At 42.7% G+C, this 25,818-nt stretch overlaps 1 protein-coding gene across 1 annotated transcript in view; it reads right to left on the bottom strand.

Annotated features, from left to right (window-relative positions):
- Window positions 1-6,767: 6,767 nt before the first annotated feature.
- The window catches only part of RELL1 (RELT like 1), a 74,537-nt gene continuing 55,486 nt past the window's right edge, over window positions 6,768-25,818 (bottom strand). The window contains exon 7 of the mRNA XM_050790920.1: window positions 6,768-9,119. The gene's annotated coding sequence lies outside the window, so the exon portion shown is untranslated. The remainder of the gene's footprint in view (window positions 9,120-25,818) is intronic.

The following is a 25,818-nucleotide window of genomic DNA, read 5'->3' as shown; positions in this document are numbered from 1 at the left end:
AGTCTCAGCTGCGGGGCTAGATGCCAGAGCTTCACTTTCCATGTGGCTCTGTAACTCCTCCTACAGCTACGTTCCTGCAAATAACTGCATTAGTCATGAGTTCTTTTTGTTGGTTTGGTTGGTTGGCCGCAAATGACAGAAACCCAAACTAGATAACAAAAGAATTTCCTTGAAATGTTCTTGAAGTTCAGAAGGGCGACTAGGCCTTGGGGACAACTGAATCTGGGGCTTGAAAGCGACCAGACTGGTCACAGTGGCTCATGCCTGTAGTTCCAGCACTTTGGGAGGCCAAGGTGGGCAGATCGCTTGAGCTCAGGAGTTCGAGACCAGCCTGGGCAACGTGAAAAAAACCCGTCTCTTCGAAAAATACAAAAAAAAGTAGCCGAGCATGATGACTCGCGCCTGCAGTCCCAGCTACTTGGGAGGCTCAGATGGGAGGATTGCTTGAGCCTGGGAGTTCGAGGCTCTGGTGAGCCATGATTGTACCACTGCATTCAAGCATAGGTGACAGACTGAGACTCTGTCTCAAACCAATAAAAAAAAAAAAAGAAAGCAACCTGCCCTGTCTTCCCTCTGCACATTCCCCACCTTTCCTCACACCAGGAAAGAGGACGACACAGCAGGAAATATGGTCTCCACCAGCCCCCTAGCCTACAGCTTTAGCCATGGAAACCCTCATGGGCTCCCCGACGAGGCTATGGAACTCTGTGGCTCAGTTCCATAGCAAGTAACTTGCTGGCTCAACTCGACTCAAAGTTGAGTGTGCTGGGCCATCCACAGCCACTCTGATCGGCTGTGGGGGACGGACGCATGTAGAGCCCTTTACAGCAGTCGCGCCCTCGGCAGGGGTGGATGAGAAGACAGTGAATTTGCAGGCATTTTTCTGATCCTTAAAACTCCTGTGAGACAGGTCATTTTACAGATGGCATTGAGGCTCAGAAAGATAAGACACCTTTCTCAATATCACACAGTGGTGAGTGGCAGAGCTGGGGCTCAAACGCAACAGCAAAGGTCATGCCTACTTCTCTGAGACCACACCACTTCCATGACAGCATTCAGCGCACGGGATTCCCTCCAAAACGGAACCGCATCATTCTCACCAGTATCCAGGTAACACCTGCAGGGACACAAGCTCCCAGGTGAGAAACTAGAGGGTCCGATGAGAAAAACAATAAAGACAAGCTGGCAGCGCCAAAAAATGGGTTAGAAAAAAACTAGACTTGAACCTTTACGCTCATAAAATAGCTAATAGTAGTCTTTCGTTTTTAAAGGTGGGCTTTTGTTTATTTATTCATTCAGCAAAAAATCACGAGTGCTTTCTGCGCACCAGGGCTGGAGGGAAGATACAGCACCAACCCCCAACGGCCGTGCAGTTCTCCTATTCGGCCAGCAGAGGGGGCGAAGGGCCAGTTCTGTGAGAGGACCTGCAGGGCTCTGGACACCAGCTGAACCGCGTGGGCAGCCACACCACCCCCTGGCCAAGCCACAAAATGCCCAAGACCAAGAAGTCCCAGGTGTCCCTTAGGTGTTTAGAGCTACAGTGACGGTCCCTGGGGAGATCTGGGAACAGTCCTGCACCATGGTCCTGAGAAGATGAGGAGAGAAGGAGGGAATCCTTGGGTAGAACCAACATGCCCCACCCAGACAAAAGGGTCGGAGGATCTAAGAACTGGCAAGTCAAACCTCAGATACAAAACATAGTCCTCTTTGACCACACAACAAGCCCTCAGTGATACTACGCACTAAATCGCGCGACCCCATTTCCAAGCTCCCAACTCAACTGTCCTCAGTGAGACGAAAGGAAGGGTTCCCCACCTTTTCACTATAGCTGACTGGGGTGGAGGAAGCCTGGATGTAAAGATAGATTTGAAAAAGAAGTGCAGGAGCATTCAAGGCCGTGGACAGGCCCCCTGGCAAATTCACCTAGGAGCTGCCAGGGTGGGGAGATTGCTGAACCAATTGTTCAGGGCCAGCGTTGCAAAGCTAGCGTCTGTCATCATGGGGAACAGAAGGGTCATATGTGCCACATCACCAGCTTCCCACTACTCCCCTAATGAGCCAAGAAAGACATGAAAGCCAGTTAGTGACCAAACGTCCCCATTCTGCATTGCACATGTACTAGAGGGGATACCCGAAAGGCCAGTTAATCAAAAACCAAGCCCGTCACCCCAAGTGACCCCGTTCAACTGTAAAATAGGTTGTTGGGGGGGGAATTCCTAATGTCCATCCTAATGCACACATTCTGAGTTTCTGGTTCTCATGTTGTGTGACTTGGTCACAAATGACCAAGTCAACCTTTCTACTTCCTCAGCATAAGCTGTTATTGATCATCTTGTTTTCAAGGAGACATGCGCGCACACACACACACACATGCACTCCAAATCAGCATGCTATGAGGTACCACACAGAGTGAAGTTTGCTGTATATCCTTTTTTTTTTTTTTGAGACGGAGTCTTGCTCTGTCGCCCAAGCTGGAGTGCAGTGGTGTGATCTCACTGCAAGCTCCGCCTCCCAGGTTCACACCATTCTCCTGCCTTAGCCTCCCAAGTAGCTGGGACTACAGGCGCCCACCACCATGACCGGCTAATTTTTTGTATTTTTAGTAGAGATGGGGTTTCACAGTGTTAGCCAGGATGGTCTCGATCTCCTGACCTCGTGATCCGCCCGCCTCAGCCTCCAAAAGTGCTGGTATTACAAGCGTGAGCCACTGCACCCAGCCTGCTGTATATACATTTTAAAAATTTCAACCAGGATATGAAGAATGCAGATGGTGACAAATGACTCTGTATTACAAATGAGTCACATTACCACACAGAAGGGAATGGGGAGCAAAGGAGCTGACCTAAGTAACTTTGGCAAATACAGTTTTGACTAAATACTGTAAGGCTAAAACCAAGAACCGTACACACACACACACACACACACACACACACACACACACACACACACAACTTCAGTTAGCAATTGTGTTTCTCACAGTAATATATTTTCAAACTACTTAATATGTATGCTAGGGTTGAATAAACATGTAAAAATATCATAGATAATAAGAGCTGGGTTTCCTCTCTGTAAGAAAAGAAAGTTACAAATAAGGAAAGCAGGAAGGTTAGAACGAGTACTATGGAGCAAGACTGGAGTCAGAGGTAGCAGTGTGGACCCATGCTTTTGTTTTACAGATATATACAAAAATACATAAAGATGTGTGTATCCACATGTATTGGTGTGTGTATGTATATATGTGTGTACAGGGGGCCTAGTAGCTGTGACATTTCAGCATCAATGAGGACACCTAGTGCTCTTTATTTCTAAACATCATTGTTCAATAAAAGGAACCAGGGCTCCTTGGGTTAGTGGTTGCTTTCAGGTCTGGGGCGAGGAAAATACAAGATAAGATGAACCTGGAGCATCTTGTGGTGCCAGGAAGTAATACAGGGCTTTCAAAAAAGAAAGGACCTATAATCCTAGCACTTTGGGAGGCCGAGGTAGGTGGATCACTTGAGGCCAGGAGTTCGAGACCAGCTTGGCCAACATGGTGAAACCCCCTCTCTACTACAAATACAAAATTTAGCCAGGTGTGGTGGTGTACGCTTGTAATCCCAGCTACTCAGGGGGCCAAGGCAGAAGACTCGCTTGAAGCTGGGAGGCAAAGGTTGCAGCAAGTCAAGGTTATACTGCTACACTTTGGCCTGGGCGACAGAGTGAGAGTTTGAAAAAAAAAAAGAAGAAGAAGAAGAAGAAAGAAAGAAGATGAAAGAAAGAGAGAAAGAGAGAAAGAAAGAGAGAAAGAAGAAAGAAAGAAAGAAAGAAAGAAAGAAAGAAAGAAAGAAAGAAAGAAAGAAAGAAAGAAAAGAAAGAAAGAAAGAAAGAAAGAAAGAAAGAAAGAAAGAAAGAAAGAAAGAAAGAAAGAAAGAAAGAAAGAAAGAAAGAAAGAAAGAAGAGAGAAGGAAGGAAGGAAGGGAGGGAGGGAGGGAGGGAGGGAGGGTAATAGGTGGAGGAGGGAAGGAGAAAAGTAAAGTAAAGGATGGAACCACATCAAAGGACACGAGCACCAACCTGAAAGCGTTCTCTGCAAATGTAATCAAGTTATAATGAAGCCATACTGGATTAGGGTGGACCCTAAACCCAATGCCTGTTGTCCTTATAAGAGGACACAGGGAAGAAAGCACGGAATGGCCAGAATTGCCAGCACCCACCAGAAGTTAGCAGGGAGGCATGGGCCAGATTATGCCCCAGAGATATCAGAAGGAATCCCCCTGCATACACCTTGACTTCAGGCTCTGGCCTTCTAAATGGTGAAAGAATACATTTCTGTGTTCTGGGCCAGCCAGGTTGCGGTAATTTGTTATGGTAGCCCTAGAAAAGTCATACAGATGGTAAAATTAATGTGTGAAAGTTTAAGCAGAAATAAGATATTCGCCTAATCTCTAAGTATCTTCCCTCTAATATTTATTAATTACAAAGGGAAAATAGTAACTTTATCAAAATGAAACCTGACAGACACCACCTTGGGCAATGATGAAGGCTGACATCACTGGTAATACGTACCGTCGTGTTCCCAACACGATGTAATGGGAAGGGCGCATCACCTGTGTGGTGTCCCTTCCCTTATGCAAAACCTGTCTAATCACAAGAATCAGCTGGAACACCTAGGTTGAGGGACCTTCTACAAAAGAACTGATCAGTACATTCAAGTGTCAAGATCACGAAACACAAGAAAAGACTAAAGGCAGTCAAGGATCAGAGGAGACAGGATCCAACAACGAAATGCAGTGGGACATCCCGGAACAGCAGGGGACATCGGTCAGACAAACGGATGCAATTCAAAGAACATTGTGATTTAATGAATGGTACCGTACCACTGTTAATTTTTTTAGTTGTGATCACTTTTTTATAGTTAAGATGGTAACATACGGGGAAAGGGAGGGAAGGCTTCACATGAACTCAGTACTGCTTTTGCAACTCTGCTATAAGTCCAAAATTATCTTCAAATTTAAAAAGTAGTAACAGGCATACCTCATTTTATTGCCCTTTGCTGTAGTGTGCTTTGCAGATATTGCAGAGTTTTCTTGTTTTTGTTTTGTTTTTAATAAACTGTAGGTGTGTGGCAACTCTGCAAGGTGAGCAGCTCCATCAGCACCACCACTATTTTTTTTTTGAGATGGATTCTCTGTCGCCCAGGCTGGAGTGCAGTGGGGCAATCTTGGCTCAGTGCAACCTCTTCCTCCCGGGTTCAAGCAATTCCCCTGCCTCAACCTCCCGAGTAGCTGGGAATACAGGTGCGCACCACCACACCCAGATAATTTTTTGTTTGTTTTTGTATTTTTAGTAAAGACGAGGATTCACCATGGTGGCCAGGATGGTCTCGATCTCCTGACCTCGTGATCCACCCGCCTTGGCCTCCCAAAGTGCAGAGATTACAGGTGTGAGCCACCGCGCCCGGCCATCAGCACCACTTTTCCAACAGCATATACTCACTCGTGTCCCTGTGTCACATATAGGTAATTCTTGAACTATTTCAAACGTTTCCATTATTATTATATCTATTATGGTGATCTGTGATCAGTGATTTCTAATGTTACTATCGTAATTGTTTTGGGATGATATGAACTGTGCCCACATAAAATGACGAACTGAATCTGTAAATGACGTGTGTGTGTGTTCCGACTGCTCTACCAACCAGCCATTCCCCTGTCTCTCTCCCTCTCCTCAGGCCTCCCTATTCCCTGGGACAAAATATTAAAATTAGGCCAATCAGTAACCCTACAATGGCTTCTCACTGCTCAAGTGAAAGGAAGGGTCACACACATCTCATCTGAAATCAAAAGCTAGAAATGATTAAGCTAAGTGAGGAAGGCACGTCAAAAGCCGAGACAGGCAGAAAACTAGGTCTCCTGTACCAAATAGTTAAGTTGTGAATGCAAAGCAAAAGTTTTGAAGAAAATTAAAAATGCTACTCTAGCAAATACACGAATGATAAGAAAGTGCAACAGTCTTATTGCTGATATGGAAACAGATTCAGTGGCCTGGATAAAAAAAATCAAACCAGCCACAACATTCCCTTGAGCCAAAGCCTAATACAGAGCAAGGTCCTAACTTTGTTGATAAAGCAGCGTCAGAGTTTGAGATGATTGACTCTAATTTTGAAAGATGTTCTACTGTGATAAAATGCTATCAAACAGTACTGCATGCTACAGAGAAAACTTTCATGAAAGGTGGGGTCAATCAGCGCAGCAAACTTTATCACTGTGTTATCTTAAGAAATTGCCACAGCCACCCCAACCTTCAGTAACCACCGCCCTGGTCAGTAGCCTTCCACATTGAGGCAAGACCCTCCAGCAGCAAACAGATCATGACTTGCTGAAGCCTCAGATTATCGTATTTTTTTAGAAATAAAGTATTTTAAATTAAGGTATGTACGCTTTTTGACAGAATATTATTGCACATACTTAATAGACTACAGGATAAACGTAGCTTTTTTATATGCAGCGGGAAACCAGAAAGCTCAAGTGGCTGGCTTGCTCGTAATATTTTCTTTATTGCAGTAGGCCGGGGCTAAACCCACAGTATCTGCAAGGTATGCCTGTGTTAGGGGAAGGGGTACTGCAGGACGGGAAACCCCATGAGGAAAGTCAGCCAAATGATCACTTGATATTTCAAGACACAAGAAACTCAGCACAGTAAAAAATTAAGCTCAATAATTAGACTGCCACGACTGAACTTCCAGTGTACAAGGCGCCAATACTTGGATCACTCACAAGACAACACGCTGCGTTTAACATTTTTATTTTTAACTCCGCTTTGGTAGTACAAAAGTCATAAAAGTACAAACCAGACAGTTAAAAATACACTTGACACTCGAAATGGTGAAAAATTTCCTTTACAAATTTTTACATCAAGGTAGTAGCCAACTCATTTATGACACCAAAAAGTTGTCCATCATTAGTGTTTTCTAGAGAAAGTCTGCTGTGGATTCCCTCATCCTTAGAAAGAAGGAGAAGAAACACAAGACCTGTAAACATCAGTAGCTTTGGGAACACTTAGGAATTCTCAGGGAGTTCAGTATAAACCAGTAAAAAGCGTATGTGTTGAAAATATTGAACACTTAACTTTTGGCAAATTTGGAAGCCTGCCAGACAAAAACTGCTCAAGTATTAGAAAATATTTAAAACATACTCTTGGTATAAATACAATTTTAAATATTTTTGAGTATTCTCTTGCCTGTTGTATTGCTATTTTAAAAAAAAGTGCTCTGACTTGCATAAGATGGAAAAATAATTAAAGCTAAAGAATATCTTACATTTTATCCCCCACCATTTTGAGGGCATATTTTTTAAATCAAAAAAGTATGCTTGTTTGTTTTTAATTAAAACGATTAGCCTAGGCTGCACATATATTATTTACACTAATACATACCACTAGAAGTCCTATATTGCTACTTTCTGGATCTCAGTGAAATTTATTTCCGTACTGACTTTCTCCGGTCCACAGTGTAGATGAATGTATACACACACAGTGTTTATTAGTTGTCAGTAAAAATTCTCATGGAACTGAATTCCCCATTTACTTAAAAGGTTAGACATGTTTAGTTTGATGCTGGAAATAGAATCGCTTAAGTCTATGTACAGTAAATACTTTGAAGTATATTTTTATGGAAATCATCTTTTGGGACACAAATGAAAGATGTGCTTTTTCTATGTGAAATAAAGGAAGTGCCCAAGGCACCCCCAACACTGACATGGAGGCGGGTCTTGGAGACCTCGTAACTGGCCTCCCCGCCAGCTCACCCCAGAGCTACCATAAATCACGTACTACTATTTATGCCTCTGGGTCCTTTCAGGTGTTTTGTAAAATGTACAGTAAAAAAAAAAAGAAAAAGAAAAAGAAAAAGAAAAGTCTGTCAGGCCTAAAGGGAAAGTAACTGGAGTATTTTAAATAAGGAGCATTAGTTACAAGAGGAAAAACAGGAAATACACAAAGAAAAACATGCCAGAGGTAGGTGCAGGTCCATCTTGTATGAGAAGCAGGGTTCTTTTGGCTTGGCCTTGGGTTGTCCAAACAAATTTTTGTGTGTGTGTGTGTGTGTGTGTGTGTGACTTTAAACCATTTTCTCCTTTACTCAATGGATTGACCAAGAATCGCTCAGCTAAAGGTTAGGGAAAAAAAAAAAAAAAAAAGGCCAGGTGCAGTGGCCCACGCCTATAATCCTAGCACCTTGGGAGGCCGAGGCGGGTAGATCACCTTAGGTCAGGAGTTCAAGACCAGCCTGACCAATATAGTGAAACCCTGTCTCTGCTAAAAATACAAAAATTAGCCACGCTCGGTGGTACATGCCTGTAATCCCAGCTACTCAGGAGGCTGAGGCAGAAGAATCGTTTGAACTTGGGAAGGTGGAGATTGCAGTGAGCCGAGATTATGCCACTGCACTCCAGCCTAGGTGACAGAGCGAGATTCCGTCTCAAAAAAAAACCTTCTCAAAATGTGTAAGTGCTGTAGGAGTGACATGGTAGTGGCAGGAGTTAATGCTGAATTTGTAGTCAAGGCATCAAAAGTCTAGCATCTGGTCCCATCTGACTCCATGGTCCCTTGGGGAATCAACTCCTCAGGGCTAGACTAGATTCTTTCCACTGAGCTTTTACCACTGAAGATTCATCTTTTATCTTTTGTAACAGCTAACCTGTATGTATGAAGATCTAGGATGTAGGAACAGGAAAAAGAGAAACTCACGCTCACGTGCACACATGTATACACATACACACACACCCCTGAGCATAAGCTCAGACTGTACGTGAATAGTATCACTGCACATACTGATCATAATGGAAAAACTACAGTGTGTACACCAAGGCCTGGGATTAGGGGCTGGGAAGGGTAGAGGCGGGGAGTGGTTAAGAAGATAAAAACAGCTCTTTCCTTGCCCGGAAGTATAATAAATTTTTCAAGACTCTTTCAAAGCAAACTGAATTTTGTATACGGCACAGCAATAACATTCCCTTTTAGGTTTTATTCACATGCCTGCTGACTCCATGACAGAAACTGTATAAAATATATAAAAAATTCCCGAGGCAACTTCATATCTTGTAAGTTTTCAGTCTCTTAGAGTTCTTCAAGTCAAGTCATTCCTGCAAGAAAAAACAAAAAAAGTAGATCTTTAACCAAGGGTAAGCATCATATCACATATTAATCTGCCTGAGTATTTAAAAACACAGAAGAATTATAATCTATTCTTACCCTGTCCCGTCCCATCCCACCCCATTCCTTCCACCATTACACATTTTTTTTCTAGAATTCAGTCTGAAGAAATGTAAGTAAAATACAATTAATTCCAAGAGTTCTCTGGAGATCTGGCTGTTTAAACGTACATGCCCCTCCCCCTTTCTCTCTCTTGCTCCTGCTTTTCCCACGTGATGTGCCTTCCATAGGTGTCTTTCTAAAGCCCCACGGAAGAGTTGACTGGAGGTCTCTACTGACCATCCAGGACAGCACAGTTGGGATTTCAAGTAAGAACACAATGATTAAACATTCCATCTTAGGTCTTTATTGTACCTTCAGGGTTCTGGATTGTATTTTTAAGTCATTCTAACAACCAGCCCTTGTCAATGTCTACATTTACATTACAAACAAAGCCCCATACTTGTAAAATAGCTCCCTGCTTTTTAAATGACTTTTTATAACTATCTCATGTAATGAACAGCTCTGTGACTTTTTACTTTCCTGTTTTACAGACTGGGATAACCCAGGACAGGACTAAAATTACAGAGCTCCCCGTGTATGCTGAAACACACACACCATGCAGGTGAACCCACATGAGGTTCAGGAACAAAACCTTCTCCTATCTGCCAAAATCCTGTGTACCCTATAAATGCTAAACAAAACCAGAGACAGATCCAGCTTGCAGAAATATGAAGAAATAGCATGAAGCTGGTAGAAGTGTTTTGAAGAACATACTTTTTACTTATTTTACAGATTGTCCTTCAAGATATGTACCTTATTATTATCTATGTTATCCTCTTCTGTCATTTGGTCATCCATAATATTCAGTGGTTATAAGAGAATAGAGACAGAGCACAAGCAGAAGAATGAGGGAGAGAGACAGAAAGAGATTTATTTCCCAAAAGAGATGATGAGCAAAGGACCTCTATCCCCTTAGCTAAAAAGGAAATGAAACATTGTCCAATAAAACAGCAAGGATCAAGTTTTTAATTCTAATGAAATAAGTAATACCCTGCACTGAATTGCCAAAACTGTACAAGAACTGCAGATTTTTACTGTAAAACTGAACAAAGTCAAGTCTGGAACTACTTTCAGGTAAGAGTCAATTCATATAAACATTCTAGCAGAGGGGGAAAAAAGGTAGAAAGGCCAGAGGTAGAGAAATATAAAAATGGCCCTAAATAACAAAAGGAAAAAATGAGAGGGAATTTTCCAGGCAAAACCTTAAACTAGGCCGTTATCTAGAAAACAGGCATGGTATTCCACTATTTTTATGTCTCCTCTTTATGTGCTCCCTTAGAACTAGACATTTTTGCATCAAGGAAAATAACAAAGTCACAGGTGGGGGATGTCAGGCCTAGAAAGTAATGTTTCATCACAGTAACCGTTTTCACTGCAACCTAGAAAACTCCTCATTTTGAGTGTTTGCACAACGCTTAATACGAGGAAAAGCGATCAGTGTGCCCCGAAAGATTAACTATTCTGGTCATTACCATCATCCAATTCTCTGCTCTCTGCTCTCAACAATCACATTAGCTTTCTTCAACAGCTGCCTTCTGCAGCTGATAAAAACTGCACTGTCTGCAATATCGTCGAGAGAGGAAGTAAAAAATACAAATTGCTGCTTAAAGTCCTCACTGCTAATACCAGAAACTAAGCAGAAAAGGGAAAGCTCATCTTATTAAAACCCTCGCAGTTCTGGTCTCTCCTTACAAACACACATTTATTAGAAGGTAGCACATTACTGACACAACACTCTGACCTTCCAGGTACTTCTTTAACCCAGAACAACAATAAGTGTTACACATTGTCCTTCCACATTGTCCTGCAGCAGTCAGAAATCACATGTGGCTGGGCACAGATACACCAGAAGGCTAACAGGAGTGGGTGGGAGAGGGAAGAAACACCCACTCACTCACTGTTCCCAGCTGCCATCACATGGGACCACACCACACTGAGCAAGCCTGACCTCTCTCTTCAGGAGAAATTTGGTGATTGCAATTTACACGAGTGACTACTCAATCTGGAAACAATCAAGCAAAGTTCCATTACATGGAAAACACAATTCAGAGATCTCAAAGTGTAACCATTTTGCTTATAAAGGAAGACTGACAGATAAAAATTAAGAACCACCTGGCCAGGCGGTGGCCCACGCCTGTAATCCCAGCACTTTGGGAGGCCGGGGTGGGCGGATCATGAGGTCAGGCGATTGAGACCATCCTGGCTAACACGGTGAAACCCCATCTCTACTAAAAATAAAAAAAATTAGCCGGGCGAGGTGGCGGGTGCCTGTAGTCCCAGCTACTCGGGAGGCTGAGGCAGGAGAATGGCGTGAACCCGGGAGGCGGAGCTTGCAGTGAGCTGAGATCCGGCCACTGCACTCCAGCCTGGGCGACAGAGCAAGACTCCATCTTAAAAAACAAAGAACCACCCACAAGATTTATCTGGAGCAAAGGAAGAGGTTGTCTTTTTCTTTAGAGTTTATTGGTTATGACATAATCTTATAAAGATAAAGCCATAATCCTATCATTATATTATGGTTCCACTGAAGCTGCCATATGTCTCTGATTAGGATACACATATAAATATCTATGCCTTGTTAAAAAGGATTCTCTAGAAAAAAAGAAACTGATCCCTTTAAAAATTAGAAATGTGTTATAAGAACCTAGGAGCCTAAGCGGATTAATGAACAGTAAACGCTAAAATCTCTAAGTGTAGGGTGTTCAGGAAGGAAAAGTCTGTGATTAATAGTAACAGCACTGGCATTTGCAGAGCACTTTCTCTGTGCCAGGTACTGTCATGCTAAGCACTCTAGGGTCATTAACTCCATCTTCCTGATGACTCCATGAGCCAATCAATGATGATTCCCATTTTCATAGGAGGAAACTGAGGCTTCCAGGTTCAATAATTTACCAAAGGCCACACAATTAGTAAAGGGAAAGTAGGAAATCCATCCCAGGCAGTCAGACCTGGAAGACCACAAAGCTACCTCCACACTGAATTGCTATCCGGTCACCCCAGAGACACCCACAGCATCACTGAGATCCTCTGGTACCCTCGCTTCTCTGTTCCCCACCTGTGTGGCGGGCAACAGAAAGGAAATGCAGAAACTAGAAATGCTGTCAGGGTCTCTCTCAGGGGAAATCACTGTGGTTGCATGAACAGTTAAATGATGCTAAAAACCTATACCTTAAAGGGGCCCAGTCCCTGGGAAGATCAAAAGTACACTTACACAACACTGAATTTCCATCTCATTCTAAGACAAGGCTATGGAATCACACAGTTGGATTCATAATTTTCTTGAACACTTTTAAATAAAATAAATAGAGAAGATTGTTTATAGAAAGAGTTACATGACAGCAGTATTAACACTGAAGTCCTGGAGCTACATTTAAGTGATCGTTCACTAATAATCTGTGCTCCTTTAAGGCTCATACTTCTCAGTTAGAGATTTATCTTGTTCCAGGCCCTACTGACCATTCTGCGGTTACACGCTTGCGGGTTATGATTGCTGTGCATGTGACACCATGGTCCTGCAACGGTACTGCCAGTGTAGATTGGCATCTTGGCAGATAGAGATTAATGGGATCGCATCACAATGGATTCAGTGCTTATAGTCCTTTAAATCTTGCTCTGGTCTAAACTGTGTGTTAAATTTTATAAATTAACATGAATACCTTCTTATTTTAATAAATGCTCTTGTTCATTTAACAAGCCCAATAGATTCATGCTAATCTAGGCTAATCCATGCAATCTTTTAAAATCAGTGTTTCCCAGAGTGATCAGCAGAACCTGCTTTAGAATCGGCTTAAATACTACCAAAAACTGCAGATTCCTTGGGCCCCTCCCTGAGACCTACTAAATCAGAGTCTATGGGGTTGCAGTCCAGGACTCTGCTTTCCTATAAGATGCTTCATTGATTCTAATGCACGTATGAAGGTTTAAGCATAAAGACCCAGTACTAATGTTTGTCAACTGATTAAAAACAGCAAGAATTAAATCCACTTCCAAAGGGTAAACTCTGCAAACACAACACTATAAAGTCAGTGGAGGTCAAAAAATATATCTCAGAAATGGGGGAGAAAATAAATATGACAAAATCATTTAAAGACCGAAATATTAATTAAAATTTCAGTAACTCAGCCGGGCATGATAGCTCATGCCTATAATCCCAGCACTTTGGGAGGCTGAGACGGGTGGATCACCTGAGGTCAGGAGTTCGAGACCAGCCTGGCCAACATGGTGAAACCACGTCTCTACTAAAAACACAAAAATTAGCTGGGCATGATGGTGCATGCCTATAGTCCCAGCTACTTGGGAGGCTGAGGCAGGAGAATCGCTTGAACCTGGGAAGCGGAGGTTGCAGTGAACCGAGATTGTGCCACTGTACTCCAGCCTGTGTGACAGAGTGAAACTCCGTCTCAAAAAAAAAAAAAAAACAAAAAATCAGTAACTCTATTTGAACTGCAAAATTTTAAAACTACAGAATCATTTTTTAAATGTATTTCAAAGTAGTTGGGAATTAGAATTCGACTCATCTGCAGAGGACTCTTCATGACGAGATGAATGCCGTGTTATCACACCTGTTAAGCAATCACTGCGGGCCAATTATGTACAAGGTGCCACCTGAAGTCTCGGCAAAGGATGAGAAGACACCATCCAAAGGCACTGCCCAAGCCCTGAAGGAGCTTCGAGTATGCAGGGAGGAAGCTTAAAGAATCAACTTCGACCCAAGAAAAATGAGACATGCTGTGTATCATTTTTAAACACAACTGGAATATTTTATAACTCGTTTTTTAAATCTAATAATATATAGTAGATGCTCTGTGTCTGTACATATAATGCTACTTCAATCTTTTTTTTTCTTAAGAGACAGGGTCTCACTCTGTTGCCCAGGCTGGATGTACAGTGGCACAATCATGGCTTACTGGAACCTCGAACTCCTGGGCTTAAGTCATGGAGTTAAAGCCACTACTTTAGCCTCCCATGTAGCTGGGACTACAGGTGCATGCCACCATGCCCAGCTAATTAAAAAAAAAAATTTTTTTTTTAAAGTAGAGATAGGGTCGCTATGTTGCCCAGGCTGATCTCAAACTTCTGGCTTAAAGCAATCCTCCAGCCACAGCCTCCCAAACTGCTGGGATTACAGGTGTGAGCTATCACACCCAGCATCTACTTCAATCTTTGGCATTTGCAGGCCATTATGAAATGTATAAGGCACAATTCATTTACTTAATCCCTCACTGACAGACATTTAAAGATGCTTCTAGTTACTTGCTACTATAAATAATGCTGAAGTGAACAACTTTGAACATTATCTTTGCATTTATGCATGATATCTATTAATTGGAATAATTTGGTCAAAGAGTACATATTTAAGTTTTTACAGTTCCAGATTGCCACCACAAAGGTCGAGACCATTGTAGACTCCCTGCTTCGGTGTGGGATAATGTCCATCTCCCTGGACCGAGGGAGTTTCTTTGTTTGGTTTTGTTTTGTTTTTGTTTTTTTTTTTGAGATGGAGTTTTGCTGTCATTGCCCAGGCTGGAGTGCAATGGTGCGATCTTGGCTCACTGCAACCTCCGCCTCCCAGGTTCAAGTGATTCTCCTGCCTCAGCATCATGAGTAGGTAGGATTACAGGCTTGCACCACCACCCCCAGCTATTTTTGTATTTTTAGTAGAGACGGGGTTTCTCCATGTTAGTCAGGCTGGTCTTGAACTCCCAACCTCAGGTGATCTGCCTGCCTCAGCCTCCCAAAGTGCTGGGATTACAGGCGTGAGCCACCGCACCCAGCCTCCTGCACCCCTTTTTCTTTTTTTTTTAGAAGGAGTCTTGCTCTGTCACCCAGGCTGGAGTGCAATAGCATAATCTCGGCTCACTGCAATCTCTGCCTCCCAGGTTCGAGCAATTCTTCTGCCTCAGCCTCCTGAGTAACTGGGACTACAGGCATGCGGCATTACACTTGGCTAATTTTTTTGTTTTTAGTTCACCATATTGGCCAGGCTGGTCTTGAACTCCTGACCTCGTGATCCACCTGCCTCAGCCTCCCAAAGTGCTGGGATTACAGGCGTGAGACACCACGCCCGGCCCCTGCACCCTTTTATCCAAGGTGACCACATGAACCAGTTTGCCTGGGAGGTCTGGTTTACCCAGAATAATTATTCAGTGTCCCTTTTATTCTCTGTAGAGTCTCTCTCTGTCACCCAGGCAGGAATGCAGTGGCACTATCCTGACTCACTACAGCCTCCAACGCCTGAGCTCAAGAAATCCTTCCACCTCAGCCTCCCAAGTAGCTGGGACTACAGGTGTATGCCACATGCCCAGCTAATTTTTTAATTTTTAATTTGTAGAGACAGGATCTCACTATGTTGCCCAGGCTGGTCTCAAACTCCTAGCCTCAAGCCGACCTCCCACCTCAGCCTCCCAAAGCACTGGGATTACAGGTGTAAGCTACCTCCTCATTTTGGATGTGAGTTATATGGTCATGCTAGTGTTAACATTCATCTTTGCCACCAGAGAAGCAAAAAGTGATCTTGGTTTGGATTTATTTCATTGTTAGTAAAGTTGGGCATTTTTTATGTTTATCGACTACTACATATTCCATGAGTTGAATATTATAACCCCCAATTTGAGGAGGGGGCTTAATAACTAAAACCTTAATTTTTTAATATAAATAGTGAGAAGCTTTCTATGTATGTGGGTCAATTCAGGAAAAATAATGTTTCTAGGTGTTTTTCTCCATTCAAAATAGAAATCACTTTTTTAAACTAGCATAGACAGAAATGCATATTCCTGCAAATTATATTATCTTCTTTGTTGAATAATACCAATGAGAAATTCTGCACTCCTTACAGTTTTGAATCTTCTGACATTAGATTTAGATCTCACAGAAGTCTGAAGGTTGTTCTTTACTGGGTTATATTCTCATAGCAATTTCAACGTACTTATATATTTAGCAACAATGGGTTTCCCAAGTGACAGCAACTGAACAGTTGTGATTTACCAGCCTTTGAGATGGTAGAATCAGAGCACCTTATTCCAAGTAAAATGTAAGTGACATCAAAAGTTATTCTGGGCCGGGCACAGTGGCTCAAGCCTGTAATCCCAGCACTTTGGGAGGCCGAGACGGGCGGATCACGAGGTCAGGAGATCGAGATCATCCTGGCTAACATGGAGAAACCCCGTTTCTACTAAAAAAATACAAAAAACTAGCCGGGCGAGGTGGCAGGCGCCTGTAGTCCCAGCTACTCGGGAGGCTGAGGCAGGAGAATGGCGGGAACCCGGGAGGCAGAGCTTGCAGTGAGCTGAGATCCGGCCACTGCACTCCAGCCTGGGTGACAGAGTGAGACTCCATCTCAAAAAAAAAAAAAAAGTTATTCTGTACCTGGAAAAAGGATTCAACTGGAAATTATTTAAATGCAATTCAGCAGTTTCCTACTAGTCTCAACACACTTCTGATTTAATGTCTACACTAAGCTACAGGCAGAATAACTTATTACTCTGAATAGTACCATCTCTTTCTAATAAGGAAAATGGAACAAGTTAGATATTGCCTCTCTACTGGCTTGTGAGCTAGACAGAGTTCAGCTAACTGGCCTTCAGTAAGCCTCCACTTACTGATACCATTGAGTATCAAATGGACAATACTGCTTTACCTTATAGGTGATGTCTAACCTAGCCTCTCTGAGCTTCAAGAGAATCAAGAAATATTAAAAACATTAATTTTAACACTTTTACTGGCTACAAGTTTAAACAGCGCTCATCTGATATAGTAATTTAACACCTAACCTATTTTGCACTTGCTTAGAACAAAGGAACAGTATCCCTACAAAGTTGTAGGAGTATCATTATCCGCACTTAACAGATGGAGAAGCTGGGGCATCAGAGGCTAAGTAATTTGTCCAAAGCTAGATAAGCTAAAAAGTGACAGCCAAGATCTTGAGCGCAAGAAGTCTGATTCCAGAACCTCTATGGTGGAACCACTACAGTATCCTAGGTCCTGTTACTTACAGAAAATAGGTACTGTTTTAACTTAAGCTATTCAATGTTAGTAGTACTCAAGGTCTCAAGGTACAAATTAAGAAAAATAAAAATCAGCCGGGCGTGGTGGCTCATGCCTGTAATCCCAGCACTTTGGGAGGCTGAGGCAGGCAGATCACAAGGTCAGGAGATCGAGACCATCCTGGCTAACACAGTGAAACCCCATCTCTACTAAAAATACAAAAAATTAGCCAGGCACGGTGGCGGGCACCTGTAGTCCCTGCTACTCGGGAGGCTCAGGCAGGAGAATGGGGTGAACCTGGGAGGTGGAGCTTTCAGTGAGCCAAGATCGCGCCACTGCACTCCAGCTTGGGTGATAGAGCAAGACTCCATCTCAAAAAATAATAATAGTAAAATAAAGAAAAATTAAAATCCTGATTATAACCATTAATTCAATTTTCTTTCTAATTATAGGTAAAAATGTCTCTGAAAGCATTTCATTTTCCACTTCCCTCATGCCCTCTTGAGTCTGTCTTTAGGCCCTCCAAAGTCTCTAGCCTCCAACATTGCTGAATTTCTACAGTGAAAAGAGCAGATGTCAAATAGCTGATAGGGATAAAGAGGAAGAACAGAGAAGCTCTAGCTCACTGGGTCACCTCTGGTCAACAACAGGAAGGGGCCCTGGGGCAGGCCCCTGCCCAGGGAGATATGTGCTAGGAGGAGATGGCTTGCTTTGGTGGCAATTCAAAGCAAAACAAATCAAAAATCCCTGGTCCCCCATGTTGCCTAAACTCTGGGAATACTGATAAATACGTTTTAGTATCTCCTGTGCACAGAACAAGGCCATGGAAGAATAACTTAGAGAAAACATCATAGTTGATGACAGCAAAGTATGTTTTTAGGTCCGCTCAAAACTCCCAGATCATGGCCATAAACGTACTGAAGCCACTCCCAACAACTGAGGACAAACAGGGCATATAGCTTTTTAACTGTGTCCACCATTTTCACTCCTTATGGTTCAGTCAATATGGGGGAGTAAAAGCTGGTTCTTCCTCAGTCATCTGTGAGTAAGACAAAAACTCAACAGTCAGGGAACCACAGAACGTAAAAATCACCAACTTCAATAAAAAGCAAGGTACCAACAAGTATAGTATCCATGCTCTCATGTGTAGAAAGGCAAACGGAGGGGCTTTATATACACTGGCATATTGCATCAGCACGTACGTGAACAGCATAATCCTGAAAGAACATAGAGAACACTGATCACAGTGGTGTTCACTTGAGAAAAGGTTTAAGAGATGATATACACAAAGGGGTTAGGGGCATAAAGATGGAGCAAAGATTTATTTTGGGGATTTATTTTTCACCCTGCAGATTTTTAGGCTGTTTAAGTATTTTATCCCATGCATTCTATTTCAGTTCTTTTATCCCATGCATTATATTTCAGTTCCTTTAAAAAAATTCCATTTCAAACACTTGTACTATCCAATACATTGGAGACAGTAAAGGAATGAGCTATAAGGAAGCCCAGTTCCTGGCTCCGTAATGAACTCTCAGCGTGATCTTGAACAACATATGTAACAACACGCACTAAACAAGGGGCCTGGGAGGTGCAGGGGAGAAAAGTCTGCTATAAGTACTAGGAGAGTAGCTCTGTAAGAGTACGGTCTTCACTGTCTGTCTGACACGCTGCCACATCCCTAAACACAGCCAACTGCCTGGCAGATAGTAGGGGCTCAAGTCATGCTTTTTTTTTTTTTTTTTTTTTTTTGAGATAGAGTCTTGCTCTTGTCACCCAGGCTAAAGTGCAATGGAATGATCTCGGCTCACTGCAACCTCTGCCTCCCGGGTTCAAGTGACTCTCCTGCCTCAGCCTCCCAAGTAGCTGGGACTACAGGTGCCTGCCACCATGCCCACCTAATTTTTGTATTTTTAGTAGAGATGGGGTTTTGCCATGTTGGCCAGGCTGGTCTCGAACTCCTGACCTCATGATCCGCCCACCTTGGCCTCCCAAAGTGCTGGAATTACAGGTGTGAGCCACCATGCCCGGCCAAGAAATACTTTTTCAAGATATAATTGTACCTCCATTGATCTGAACTAGAGATCACAGCTGCTCTGAAGTCTACAAGTCTATGACCTTCATCTACCTGGAAGAAAACTGAATGGCTCACAGACATGGACCTGATCCAGGCAGAGCCTTAAAGTCCATCAGCTGCTCATCAGATGATCCCATCGGAGGCCAAAGGAGGCCATCCCAAGGCTGGAGTGATCAGTTCTGTGAGCTGCTGAGCTACGTGAAGAAAGGGCGGTTGGTTTGCTTTCTTGCCAAGAAAAGCAAAGCTCCCTCACACTCCACGGCCACTGAGCCTGTAAGCTCCCAAGTACAAATTTCCTCCCACCCAAGCCCTCTCACTACCTAGCCCTGAGGTTTGGGGAACATTCATCCCTCTAAGCCTGGCTCTTCATCTGTAAAATAGGGTATTATTACCTACAACTCCTAAAACTGCTTCTGAAGTCCCATCCCTCACTCAGCTTTTCTCTTCTACCTACCTAGTCTTCACAGAGCCGGTGCGGGGCAGATGCTAACCTCCCTCCACCCCCACATTTAAGATGGACTCAGTGGCCTTAGTCTTCCAGACAGGAGCAGGGCAGGCATCATCGCACTGCTTTTACCTTTCAGAAATGTGTTTAGCCACAGAAAACCAAGCCAGGTGGCCTAATCCATGCCTACTTTAGGTATAGTTTCTTCTTATATTCCGTTGCCCCATAAGACCAGTGGATCAAGTTTAAGAGCTCCCATCAAATCTGAGATCCTTTTGCTTTTTAAAAAAGATGCATTTTTCCTGAAAAAATTACAGTGAGAGAGAAAAAAATAAACTAACTAGTAGTACCTGCAGTTTCTCATCATTACCTGCTTCCTGGAGAATGAATAAAAGAAAAGCAATTGAGAGGACTGCAAATCAAGCAGTACAACTTTCAACAGGGTCCCCAAGGAGCTTCTACTATAATTCCTATCACAGAGGCCAAAAAAAGGAGCCAAGGGGCCTTTCCTCACTGTTAGAGGAGAACATGAAGGCGGCCGAAGGTCAGAAGAGCCACCTTGTGACCAGCCACGGATGCTCAGGAGGGAGTTTGAGCCATGAAAGAGTCTTGACAAAGAGGAGACTTTTATTCCAAAGCAGAGCACCGGCACGGCAGTCATGCTTAGGCCGAAAACGTCTCAGTCCAGCATTTCAATTTATTCCACCCTCTGATCTTTATAATAAAAAGAACTTGTCAGCAAAACTTTTCCATCGCCTTGTTACTAATTTTAATTCCACCTCTTGGAAGAAGGAAATGGTTATTTCTTTCTTTTTTTTCTGAGATGGGAGTCTCACTCTGTTGCCCAGGCTGGAGTGCAGTGGTGCAATCTCGGCTCACTGCAACCTCCACCTCTCAGGCTCACATCATTCTCCTGCCTCAGCCTCCAGAGTAGCTGGGACTACAGGCGCCCGCCACTACACCTGGCTAATTTTTTTTTGTATTTTTTAGTAGAGACGGGGTTTCACCGTGTTAGCCAGGATGGTCTCGATCTCCTGACCTCGTGATCCACCTGCCTCAGCCTCCCACAGTGCTGAGATTACAGGCGTGAGCCACCACACTTGGCTGGGAATGGTTATTTCTAAGGTCTCCTTAATGCAAACAAGAAAATGGCCCAAATTCCTAAGGGACTTGACAAATACTGTCTATTTCTGAGATGTTCTGAGAGGTCAAAGCTGTAATGTTGTTAAGATGTAAAAAGGAATTCACAGCACCAAAAGTTGATGCTTGATAAATGACCTAATAAATCATTAAGACCACCAGGCATGACAACTGTTAACAGCAGTGAATGTTTAGCAGATACTCTGTGCCAAGGATTGATTTATGAACTACATATACATCATATCATGTATGTCCAGCAACAATCTCATTTTAAAGACGAAAAAACCAGGGCTTGAAAACATTAAGTAACTTCCCCAAAACCATTGGGGGTTAAGTAGCACAATTAAAAGTAAGGAGTTTAAAACCAAGCTTTTAATCACTAAAATAAAATACTAAAATAAAAATCAATACAATAGTCTGAATAATAAAACAAAAATAAAGAGATGTCTAATATTATTAATTTTTGTTTTGATAAGAGTAACGCTAACTGTAATACTACTAGAAAAATATATAGGAGGGAAGTTCCATGACACTGATCTGGGCAACGATTTTTTGATAAGACCCAAAAAGCACAGGCAACAAAAATGGACCCATGGGATTTTATCAAACTAAAAAGCTTCTGCACAGCAAAGCAAACAATGAACAGAGTGAAGAGACAGCTTATCAAATGGGAGAAAATACGTGCAAACCATACATCTTATAAAGCGTTACTATCCAAAATATACAAGAAGCAAACAACTCAAAAGCAAGAAAACAAATAACCCAATTTAAAAAGGGGGCAAAACAGGAAGGGAGCGTTGGGGAGATGTTGGTCAAAGGACATAAAATTTCAGTTAGACAGTGGCGATGTGCCATTGCACTCCAGCCGGGGGCAAGAGTGAGACCCCGTCTCATGAAAAAATAATAATAATAATAATTATTAAAAATAGAACTACCATATGATCCAACAATCCCACTTCTTGGTACATATCCAGAGGTATTGAAATCAGTATGTCAAAGAGGTATCTGTACTGCCATGTGCACTGCTGCATAATCCCAATAGCCAAGACACGGAATCTTCCTAAGAGTCCCTGAACAGATGAATGAATAAAATGTAGTATAGATACACAATGAAACACTGTTCAGCCAGAAGAAAAGAAGGAAAGCCTGTCTTTGAAGATAAAATGGATAAACCTGGAGCACATTATGTTGAGTAAAATAAGCCAGGCACAGAACGACAAATACCATATCATCTCACTTACATGTGGCCTCTAAAAAAGTTGAACTCATAGAAGCAGAGAGAAGAAAGGTGGTTAGAGGTAGGGGCGGGGGAGGGGTTGGTCAAAAGACACAAAATTTTAGTTAGAGGGGATAAATAATTTCAAGAGATCTATTGTACAACATGGTGACTGCAGTTAATAATATATTCATTCTTAAAAATTGCTAAGAGTAGATTTGGAGTGTTCTCACCACAAAAAAAAAATTATAAGTATGTGTGGCAATGCATATGTTCATTAGCTCAATTTAGCCATCGCAACGTATACATATTTGGAAACATTACATTGGACATAATAAATATATGCAACATGTGTCCATTAAAATCTGATTAATTTAAAAAAAATTTTTTTTAATATGGTTATGTAAACTCACTAAATCAATGTTTCCAACAGGATACTATCAGCGAATGGAAAAAAGAGTACAGATTTCAGAAACATGCGACATGGAATGCTTAGGACAGGATCATTTTTAAAAAGCCAAAGACCAGTGACAATGAAGACAAGGCAGTGGCATTTGGAGGCTGAAAGCAATTCGATTTATTTAACTTTGAAGAACAAAAGCTTATTCTTCTCAGGAGAAACCAAAACACATTTTCTGTAGAAAAAAGACACCATTTTAACCGCATTGCCAAAATAAATCAGGCGGAGGGCAAGAGGGCAAGTTAGATGTAGCCACAAAAAAGAACGCAGGCCAACAAAGCAGGGTGAGAAGAACAGGGGAGGCCATGCCCAACATCAGATTTGGGGTTTGTAAAGGGAGAAGGAGCCAGAGGAGCGAGCGAGAAATCCTGCCCCAGTCTTGATAACATTCTATTTAGAATATTAAGTCTAGTTTCTGGTAACAACCACTTTAAACAACAGAAAGAAAAAAAGAAACCTAACCAGTAAGTGGATATGCATTTGTCTTTGAATATTTGAGACTGTTCTACAGTAAAACAAAATACTGCAGTAACATTGTTTGGCTAAAAATCCAAATTTGAGCAAAAATCTCTTTCAGGAAAAAACACAACTCTAAAGACGGCATCAGATTGGAGAAAAGACGCACAGCACTCCTCTCCTGCTTCCCCAGCTGCACTCCAGTGCGGATCTGGCTTCGTCTAGAACCAGAAAGGACCAGAGAGTCTGGCCCAGAAGGAAACTTTTCAGGATTTTTCTAGTTGGAAAATCAAGTCATGTTAAATGTTCCAAACATATTTTTGGTGGGGGATGAGATTTGAGAAGAAAAAAAAAAACTGCAAGAAAAATTTTAATGAATACATTTTTTTTTTTTTTGAGACGGAGTCTCGCTCTGTGGCCCAGGCTGGAGTGCAGTGGCCGGATCTCAGCTCACTGCAAGCTCCGCCTCCCGGGTTTAGACCATTCTCCTGCCTCAGCCTCGCGAGTAGCTGGGACTACAGGCACCCGCCACCTCGCCCGGCTAGTTTTTTGTATTTTTTAATAGAGACGGGGTTTCACCGTGTTAGCCAGGATGGTCTCGATCTCCTGACCTCGTGATCCGCCCGTCTCGGCCTCCCAAAGTGGAATACATAATTTTTAAAACACCAGTGAATATTCCCTTCCTTCCTTTTTCAGGGCCCATACTTCATTGGGGTAATCAGATATGGCCACCCAGCGGGTCTCAATTTGAGCAGCCTCTACTCATGGGAACTGCTTGTCCTGGACCCAGTTGAATGAAGTCTGTGACATCTGAAACAAGGCTGCCCAGGTTCAAGTCTAACTCTGTCACATTCTTGCTGATATCTCTAAACAAGTTGTTTAAACTCTCTGTGCTTAAGACCTTCATCTGCAAAATGGGGTACTAACTAGCACCTACCGACTGCTGTCGTGAGGATTAAAGAAATTAGTTAATACACAGAATGTGTCTTTCAAAGCATGCCAAGTACAGAGTACTCAAAAAACTGTAGGTATTATAATTAATTTACTCGGGATCATGGACATCCATGATATTATTCTACTTTTTGAGTTTGTTTAAAATTTTCCATAATAAAAAATTAATATTTAATTTGAAAATCAATTACAACAAGTTGGAGGCTCAGAAAACACATACCCTTTGAAGGTCACTCTTGCTCATTGTGCTTTGAGCGGTACAATACAATATGACTACCTTCTACCGACAGCCAACTATATCCCACACTTTCTCTTGGCTGTTGGATTAAAACAATGAATTTAATACCTTATTTCATGTTCAAAGAAACCAGGGGTAGAGCAGTTAAATACGATGTCCAAATTGTGAAGCTCAGATTTACACCCATGTCTTCTAATCAAATCCAGTCCTCGTTTATATAATCCTGCTGAATAACAGCGTGCTGTGCAGAGAATATCTCACTGTAAATCAGTTAAATGTGGTCAGGACTTCAGATGCTTGGACCAAATTTCTATAGTCAGAATCAGACAGATTCGGGCCAAAAAACCCAGCTGAGCAATCCTAATTCTTTTCACCTTCCCAGATCTAGAGTGCCGCTCTCCGGGACCTGGTGGCCAAAATCACCCATGGCACTAGTCAGTCAAGCTCTAATCAGAGGTGAGTCTGACAAGAGGATCATCTTGCAGTTCCTAACCGAGGGCAAGCCAGGTCTTCTGGTGCAATCGGCTCCATCTCTCAACTCACTGCCCAGTTGATGACTCATACTCAGCCTGTCCTTATGACCCATACTTTCTTTGCAGCTAAGCTGGCTGGGCCTTCCTCACCTAAGACTTGAATAGCCACATGCTTCTCTTCCCACACAGCCAAGTCCTTCACTGACCTTAATCAGAATGCTCCTCTTTCCAGCTATATGACCTTCAACATGTAACTCACCTTTCCCATTCATCAGTTTCCTCATCTGTAAAACTATGATCATAGTACTAACTCCATTCAGAGAGGTTTATAATGATGACATGTGAGATACACATCAGTATCATGCCTAGAAGACTAGAATATTGAATTAACTTTAGCTGCTGTTATTACTCATCTTCATCATCCTCTTCTTAAATTCCTTTTGGTTCCCTTCCCCAAGGTCACCAGTAACTGGCCGAGAAGCCAATGGTAGACTTTTCTGTACTGTTTCTCTCTTTAAGAAAGTTCCCATTTTGCTCCTAAACTCAGGAAGAGATGCCAGATCTCCCCACAGGCAAAACTGCAAGGGCTAACTAGCACTAGAACATGATCAGAGTCCCTATGTCTCAGAAAATGTAGGTGCACAGAGTTGTTCCAGAGCACCTTCAACCCTCTGAGCCCGGCGGATTGTCAGAGAAGCTTCACCCAAAAGCCACATCTCTCCTCCACTCAGCCACACCGACCAAAAATGAATTAATTGCATGATAATAATCAGTAGCATGGACGGAGCGTTTCCCACGTGCAACTTCATGGAAATCTCACTCCCGCCCCTGAGGCAAGGAGCATCACTTCCAATTTCCAGTGAGGCGTAGAAAGCTCAAGTATCTTGCCTAGGTCCCAGGGTTAGTGCGTGGCACACTGGAGCTTGAACCTGGCAGTCTGACTCCAGGGTTCATGTCAGTTTGGCTGTGTCCCTGTACCTTCAAGGACCCTGCCTGACCTCTCCCCCATTGCCCGCCCTCCCCTCCCTATGTAAGTGTAAACTCTTCTGTCTTCATGTTCAGGCTCTGATGGTTCCATGGAGCATTTAGGGCATGATCCCTCCCAAATTGTCACCCTTGCCCTTTTACAAGGGATAAGAAACATGGAAAGG

Source organism: Macaca thibetana, chromosome 5 (assembly GCF_024542745.1).
Source record: "Macaca thibetana thibetana isolate TM-01 chromosome 5, ASM2454274v1, whole genome shotgun sequence".
NCBI lineage: Eukaryota > Metazoa > Chordata > Mammalia > Primates > Cercopithecidae > Macaca > Macaca thibetana.
Note: the sequence above shows the minus strand (reverse complement) of the source record. Positions and strands in the feature narration are given on the sequence as shown.